Here is an 8,281-nt window from a genome sequence, read left to right as displayed (position 1 = left end):
AGCGAATGTACGGACAGAAGACCCTTGTTGGAGGGCCAGTTCAGGCATTATTTAGGAAAACACAGAGCACACTGCTTTCTCACATGACCTTTCTAACCCCAACACCAAACCAAAAAACTTTTTTCCTTTCCCTCCCTCACGTGTGTGTGTGTGTGTGTGTGTGTGTGTGTGTGTGTGTGTGTTGGGAACTTTAGTTCTCTGGGGTCCCTTGAACTCAGTCTCTAGGTCCCTGAACCCCCACACCACCTTCCAAACCAGCCTGAGAGCAGGTCACCTCGGCGCGGTTCCTCCGACCACACTTCCACGACTCAGAAAGGACTCGGTGGAGGGAGGCTTCTCCAGCAGCTGCACTCGGTGGAAGGTCGCTCAGACCTTCGGCTCCCCGCGCGACCCAGGGATCGCAGAGCCGAGAGCCAGCTCTCCGGCCCGGGGCGCGCAGATCCCGGTCGCGGGCGGGGCGGGAGGCTGCAGGGCCCGGCGCGCCGCCGCGCGAGCTGCTGGGTCACAGCCCAGGCTGCGCCGCCCGCTCAGCGAGGAAGTGACGACTGCGCCGTCCCGAGAGCAACAAAGTTTGAGTCTGCGGGCCGCGCTTGCTGGAACCCCGCGCCCCGTGCCCTCCGAGCGGCTCCGGGATCCAGCGCACAGGTGAGCCGCGGGCTCCGCGCCCCTTCCCGCCGCCGGGGCGCAGATGTGGGGCTTGGAAATGTTCCGGGGCTCAGGCTTCGAGACGCGGGCGGGGATGTGGCGGGCCGGGCGCCGGGGTACCGAGGGGCGCTGCAGGGGAGGAGCTGGGCGGCGGAGATCAGGGCCTCGGGCTGCACCCCTGGAGTCGCTGCTTTGCTACAGGACGTAAAACAGCGAGGGTTGCAGCCGGGCGGGATCCAGGAGCCTTTTGAGAGAACAGGGGGTGCAAGGAAGGGGTTTCCCGGGGCCTACATCTGGGGCGACTCCTCGGTCCGGTGCCCCATCCCTGTAAGCTGGCGCAGCCACCCCATTTCACTCCCGGCGTTTCCCAGGGAAACGTTCTCTTCCTTTTCGCAGCCCTTGACAAGGTTGCAGGAAGGAAGTTAAAGGAACTTTCCCCCCACTTTTATTTGCTTGGCCCTCCCGTGAGTAGAGCAACTCAGAAGTTTGGGCAAACCGCATTTCCACAAAACAAAACCCGAATTGCCCCCCAATCGCTTTGAAACAAATCCCTCCTGACTCCCCCACCCTTCTCTCTTCCTCCACCATGTCCCGAACCTGACGGTAATCGCTAAGGCCTAACACTTTGCAATTTACCCATAAAAACTGTCAGCACACCCACGTACATATGTGAGTGTTTTCTATATAAAACCCAGAAAGCCGCTTCCAGTGGACTCTGTGGCATCTCGTTCTTTTCTGTTTTCTAAAACTGCTAGTGCTGCAGGAATGTGCCTGGAAACTTTGATGGTGGTTCCCGCCGCCCTTGGTAGCCTCGTGGCGCAGGGTCTTTTAAAGAACAGCTGAGAAGTTTATGACATCCCTGAGGAGTAACTCCAGGCTTGGCGGGCCTGGCGGTTGGCCCCCCGGGCTCCCTGGTTTGTGCCTGCAACTGTAGCAGCAGCGGCCTGGCGGGGACTCGGGGATGTGTGCAGGAATGTGTGTCCGAGCCGTGGAGACTCTGAGATGGGATGTCTAGAGGTTAGGGCAGTTCCAAGCAGCAGCTTCCTGCCGGCCTGTAATTACAGCGTGATTGCACAGTCAGGCATTGTTGGCGTGGATGTTTATAACATAGGCTATTGTGCAAGACCTTGGTGGTAGTGAACAAAACGCAGATTTGCATTGCAAATGCCCAGGACAGATCTGGGCCTGAGCTGCAGTCTCTAAGTTCTTTTTGCCCTTTAACCTTAGCTAGGTGATTTGTTTCCTTGCCTCTCCCTTAACCTTTGACAACTTGCCAAAGGCCTGAGAGTTGGAGTGAACTCATGAGGGCAGGATCCCTCCTCTTCTAACTTAGGTAGCCTGGAAACTGTGCCAGGAGCTGTACCCTGATTTGTGTCTGGAGAAAATGTGGGATGATGTCAGCGGGTAAAGAAGATAGGTGATGGCTATCAACCTCCCCAAATGGGAAGGTGGTTTGAATTAGCAGAATTGTATGGGTGGCTGGACTGGGGCTGGCTGCAAGGAAGACCTGTCAAATCATGTGTGTCTGAGTTGGCCAGCTTGACTTTGAGCCTTGAGGTGTCACCTGCAGAAACTTAATAGGTGGGTCCTAATTCAAAGAAAACATGCTGGGGTTTTGGGACTGTGTCTGTAATGGTGTCTGGGACCTGAAGGGGCGCATAGGAGTAACTCACTGCACATTTTTTCCAGTGGATCCCTCAGGTCTACTTCCAAAGTAAAGCCCGCAGTACAGACCAGGTAGTGGTGGTGGTGGTGGGGGGGGGTCCTAAGATGCTGCCTGCAGGTAGGGAGCCAAGCCTGCATGTGTAGAAAGAAGGCAGTTTGTTTTCTTGAGGGCCTCAGAGGTGGCCAACTGTAGGAGAGGGATCACACAGTTCCTCTACTACATGGCCAAAAAATCATGTACTGGATTTGTGCAGGCCCATTCTTCTCTCATCCCAAATCTCAACCAGCTCACACCCTGTCCTAGGCAGAAGACTCACAGGGCAGTGCTCAGCCCTGCTGGGTTGGTGTGTGACTCAGTGACACCACCCCACTGCAGTGCATGGGCAGCCTGTCTGCTCAGTGTGGCAGGCACCGATGACCCTGGAGCGCCTCCATGCCTGGCCTTCTTCCCAAGCAAACAGCTGAACTTCACCTGGAAGGAAAATGCTGTTTTGCAGGCTAATGCCAGCTGTGTGTCATGTGCATAGTGACCATTTGTCAAACCAAAACATTAGGGCACAGTCCCTGGCAGGTACCTATGTGCTTCCAGAGACTCCAGGACGAACATGTAAAATCAGGACAGTTCTGGAAAGCCTGGGATGTCTGGTCACAGTAGCCACAAAAAGGTTTAGAGCAAAAGCCCCACTGCAGTAGGAGTCACCACAGGTTGCACAACCCCCTGTTCTAGGGACATTTGGTTTTTTACTGAATTTGACTGTCAAGGTCCTGGTCAGCTGCATCACCTGACTGGAATTGTTTTAGTGAGAGCCTAATGGTGCCCAGCACTTGGCTTGAGGGCCAGGAAAGGAGCCCAAAAGAAAGAAAGCTTTGAGTTTGCAATCCTTTGTGTTCACATAGAACCTTGCAGAGATTAAAAGTGCCCAAAGGCCCTAGAGTGGCTGAGAGTGGATGGAAGGGTCCTCTTGCAAGGTTCAGAGAAAGAAAGAAGTGGGGTTCCTTGGAGTGGTAGGTCCACCTGGAACAGTTGCCCTGTTCACATCTTCAGCCTGGCTGAATCTTGTGCAAAACTCAGGCCCTTTCCTGGACTTGCTTGGCTTTGCTTTTGCATTGCGATGGTACACAGCCCAGTTTAAGACCAGAAACTTAATCCTGACTTCCTCTCCCACTTTACATAAATGCTGATTTATGGCGTGAAGTTGCTGCCCAGTGCCTGGCCTCTGAGCAGCTCTGCCTGCTGCCTTGCTATGCACAGTTGGGAACAGTAATGTAAAAGCTCTAATTCAAAACTTGACAGGTTTCAAAATAATTTTAGTGTTCCAAGAGGAGAAATACTGGATTTCAGCAACTCCAGCAGAAAACCCCAAGGTGCTACTGAGGGAGGCAGATGGAGAAACCCCATGGGAGAGGGTGCTCTTAGAATGGAGACTTTTTTGCTGTCCAGATCTGATATTTATATTTCTGTTGATCTGCCTCCTGGCTGTATCACTCCCTGCACCATAACCCAGTGTTTTGACATCAAAACTCACCTCAAAAACTGAGCACCCCCAGCCGAAGAGGGCATTCCAGACCCGTAAGAAAGTGCAGCAGTTTTCCAGATGCCGTGACTAGCAGTTCTGCAGATCTGGTTCCTTCTTTAAAGTGCCCTGCCTCCCCTTCATTTCTCTTTCTCACTGAAGCATCTCTTTGTGAGACTCTTAAACTTTCCTTTCTGGTCTACATGACACAGGGCAAAAGCGTTACAACTTTTCGTCTGAAGTGCCACTTGAAATACACACAGGGCTTTGAATAAGCTCCTGATAAATGGCTGCTCTGTAATCTCACTTAAAATGCCTGTTTGCAAGGGTCACCCTCTTGCTCAGCAACCTTCAATGGCTCCCCACTGTCTGCATGGTAAGAATCAAAATCCTAGACTGGTGGTCAGGGCCTTCCATGCCCGGGTCTGGCCTCCACTGCTCTCCTGCCCTAATTCACAGTCCTGACCCAGTGACCCACTCAGGGTGTTAGTCCAAACCACCAGTGGCAAGCATTCCTACCTACCATGCTTCCCTGGAGGCCACCATGGCTCCCTCTTCTTCTCTTCCACTTGGGTCAGCCCTACTCCCCTTCCAGTCCTGTTCAAGTTCCTTTTCTTAAGAATTTCCCTGTGACTCCAGTAACACCCATGGGGCCCTTGTGTTGAAGAAAACCTTGAATCCTGGTCTAAGGATTTTCAGCTTCTCCTTTGGCTTGTGGCTTTGCACATACCCTTGTTCAGCTCCTTAAATGTGCCTGTAGTTGGGTAAAAGTCATTACTTTTTAACTAACTGGAAGCCCTTATCTTATATATCTTTGTATCCCCAGACCTGGTGCTCTACTCATAGGAAGTTCCAGTAAACATTTGACGTTGATACAAATGGTAGTAGTTGTCAAATTTTGTCCACACACGAGCCAAGCACCAAGAACCATGGTTTCTGATCTTAATTCCGAACATTGACCTAAGCCTGCTTCCGCCTGCCTGCCAGCCTGTCTCTGGCTCCTCTTGGCTTTGCACTTCATTAGTTTTTCTCCATTCCAAGCACCTCTTTCCCCTGGGTGTCAGACACTATCTGTCCAGTTGTGGCACTGGCTCCTTATCCTGATTTGGCCTGGTTGACCTGCCTCGTAATGACCTTCTATGCCTTGGTGCCGGTTCTGAGGTGAGGGGGTCTGTTGCCTGGGTTGGTCTGACTGTCTTTGGGAACCCGACTGATATAGAAGGAGGTAGGACCAGCTTTCTGGCAGGACTCGAGAGGAGAGCAAAGAGCTGCTTCCCAACTGACTGTAGGCTTGCTTTACCCAATCAGGTTTGAAACTATAAAACTAGGCTAAACTATAAAACTGAATCTTGGGGAGATCTTGGCTAACTCCTGACATTGGGCTTCATGAGGAGGATTCCATTGCCTCCACCCAGTTCTCAAGCGATTCATCACAACCTTGTTTTGTAAGCTGCATTCTTTCTTTTTTAATCGAGATATAACTGACATACCATGAAATGCACCCCGTAAGCTAGATTCTTTAAATTTTTTGGTCTTATTTAAAAATAAATCTTGGGGCTGGGGTTGTGGCTCAGTGGTAGAGTGCTTGCCTAGCATGTGTGAGGCACTGGATTCGATTCTCAGCACCACATAAAAAATAAATAACATAAAAGTATTGTGTCCACCTATAACTAAAAACATTTAAAAAATAATAAAAATAAAATCTAGTAGATTCTTTCTCAGTTTTGTCTTTTTTATTTGCAACACTAATACACACATGGTTTAGAATTCAACAGGTATGTTATACAGTGGAAGGAAAAACTCAAAAATAATCTCAACATAGACAAGAGATTACTATATATGTATATACATATGCAAGTGCAATAGGATTAGAAAAATAAATGCTTATTTTAAAACATGAGAGAGTCTCCATTTCTTCAATTTCTAGTGTTCCCCTCACAGGCAATTACAGTTGGACATTCTTTAGCCATCCTTCCAGATGTAATTCTAGCAGATAGAAGAAAACATGCATACATAAACAAATGCTAACAAATGATACTCTAAGGTATCTTGGAGATTGTTCTATATCAATATGTACAAAGCTACCTCATTTTTTCCCAATGGCTAAATTGTATTCCACTATAAAAAATGATATAATTTATTTTACTAGACTCTTACTGAAGAACATTTGGTATATTTCCAGTTCTATGCAACTAAATATAATGTTGAAGTTAATATGTTGAATTCACTTTTAATTAAAAATTTTTCATGACCATTATAGGGTGAAACTGGAATTTCCATAGAAAACTATTTCTGAGAAGTTATATATTATTAAGTGAATTTAACAATTCGGTATTTTCCAGAATCTACAGTTTCACAAAATAATCAACTTTCAGTTTCCTTAGACAGTACACAAATATTTAGAAGGAAATACTTAAAAGAAAAAAAAATAAATAAAAAAATAAAAAGCCAGGTGTGGAAGAGAGGTCTTTGAGAGTAGGATGCATATTCAATAGTCTTACCATCATATTGTCTTATTACATTCTTACTTGATTTTTTTCCCATTTTTTGCAATGCTGGGCTCAAACCTGGACTTCCATAAGTTAAACTTTGTACTGAATCAGTAACCTACACCCTAGCTCTTAAATGATCCTAGTTGCTGTCAACCTATCTGGTCTCCAAAGCCTTCTAACCTGATTCTTTTAAGTCTGAGTCCAAAGTTAACAATAAGATCACTTAGTGTTTTCTAACTGTGGATCACAGATTGCACAATGCCAAGGAGATTAATTCTCCCATTTCCCATGAGATGCAAGGAGAAGGCCCAGGAACACAGAGGTGGCACTCCTGGAATAGCAGGAAGTGTGGGGCCGTCTGTTCTTGCCAGGCCTTTATGCTATAGCCATGGAGCTGTCACCACTGAGTCTGGCACAGAGCTCCCACATGCACCCCACAAGGTGTGCAGCCTAGTTTCTGACACAGGTCAGACCCAAAGGGAAGAGCTGACTAAGGGTGGATCTGTCAGTGGGAGCATGGAATATGGTGGAGTCAGCATGTGAGTGGAAAAATGAAACTATAATCAAGATTAACCTTGAAAGTCCTTTAAGAAGACACCAGGTAGGCAGCAGCCATACTGGCTCTTGATACTTAAGTTTATCTTAACATGTTCCTCTAGTCTTAGAAGTTGTAGTTTCACAGGTGCAGTGGTGCATGCCTGTAATCCCAGCAACTCAGGAGGTTGAGGCAGGAGGATTGCAAGTTCAAAGCCGGTCTCAGCAACTTAGTGTGGCCTTAGGTAACTTAGTGAGATCTTGTCTCAAAATAAAAATAAAAAGGACTGGGGATATGGCTCATTGGTTAAATGCCCCTGGGTTCAATCCCTGGTACCAAATAATAATAATCATAATTTAAAAAACGAAGTTGTTTCTAAGGTTGAGTGCCAGAAGTGGGGGCCACGTCATATGAAATAGGCATGTGTTTAAGTGCCACAGCCTCACTCAACACACAGAACTGTTTATTCTGTGATATCCCCCCGGCAGTAGACTCGGGGCTCTTAGCCCATGGGCTAACTTCTGATTGAGACAGCAGGTTTATACGGCTTTTCCTTGTTCTATTCTGTTGTTGTGTCCACTTCCTTCCCTTGCTTTTTCTTCTTTTCTTCTGCTAAGATTGAATTTGTATCAGTTGAATGAACATACTGAGAGATTCCATTGTCAAGTGCCTCATGAGAAGATCATCGGGCTGCAAGTTAGGAAATTACCATAAGAGGTTAAGCAAGAAAGGTCCTTAGAATAGGTGAGCAAGATGTAATAGAGAAGAGACCATGGAGTGGGTTTTAAACTTTTGTTCACCCAAGATTGCAGATGAACGCTCATGCTTGGGTTGCCCTGTCTTGGTGTGGGACTGGGAGAGGGTAGTGCCCTTGTATAGTGGGCACCTTGATCTAAGGCCCTGACCCACTGTGTGCCCTCTCCAGCCTCCCCTATTGCATTATAAGGGGCCTATCAGTGTGAATGTGTCTACTGCCTCTTCAGACACCCTAGGGTAACTCGGAAGCTAACAACTAACTCTCTAGTCCCTTTTATGCTTGCAGTAGAAGTGGTGGGAAGGTTCAGGATTTCTTCCACCATCTCTCCAGGGAGGCTGTGCTGACCTAGCAAATGGCTTTTAGGATCTGACTTCTGTAGTTATGGAGAAAAAGAAAACTGGCTATAGTCATAGCAGGGCTAACCTAACCCCCCCCCGCCCCCCCCGTGCTTTACAAGGTGCTTTCCTTCACCTTCTTTGTTCTTTCACTTACTCATGTTACATGCATTTATTGAGTTCCTACTGTGTACTTGGCTCTGTGCTTGGTACTGGGAAATACAAAAATAAAGAAGGTTCAGTCTCCCCCTTTCAGGTGCCCACAGTCTGAGGGGGACAGTCATGCACAAAAGCCAAGGGCGGTTAAGTGCTACAGAAATCAATGTGAAAGTGTTCAG

At 47.8% G+C, this 8,281-nt stretch overlaps 1 protein-coding gene across 1 annotated transcript in view; it reads left to right on the top strand.

The window, feature by feature from the left end:
- The first annotated feature begins 532 nt into the window (after positions 1 to 532).
- Mideas (mitotic deacetylase associated SANT domain protein) overlaps positions 533 to 8,281 on the top strand; it is a 63,590-nt gene continuing 55,841 nt past the window's right edge. The window contains exon 1 of the mRNA XM_047538326.1: positions 533 to 645. The gene's annotated coding sequence lies outside the window, so the exon portion shown is untranslated. The remainder of the gene's footprint in view (positions 646 to 8,281) is intronic.

The sequence above is a fragment of the Sciurus carolinensis genome, chromosome 2 (genome assembly GCF_902686445.1).
Source record: "Sciurus carolinensis chromosome 2, mSciCar1.2, whole genome shotgun sequence".
In the NCBI taxonomy this organism is placed as follows: domain Eukaryota; kingdom Metazoa; phylum Chordata; class Mammalia; order Rodentia; family Sciuridae; genus Sciurus; species Sciurus carolinensis.
The sequence above is the reverse complement of the archived record's forward strand: the minus strand, read 5'-3'. Positions and strand labels throughout refer to the sequence as shown.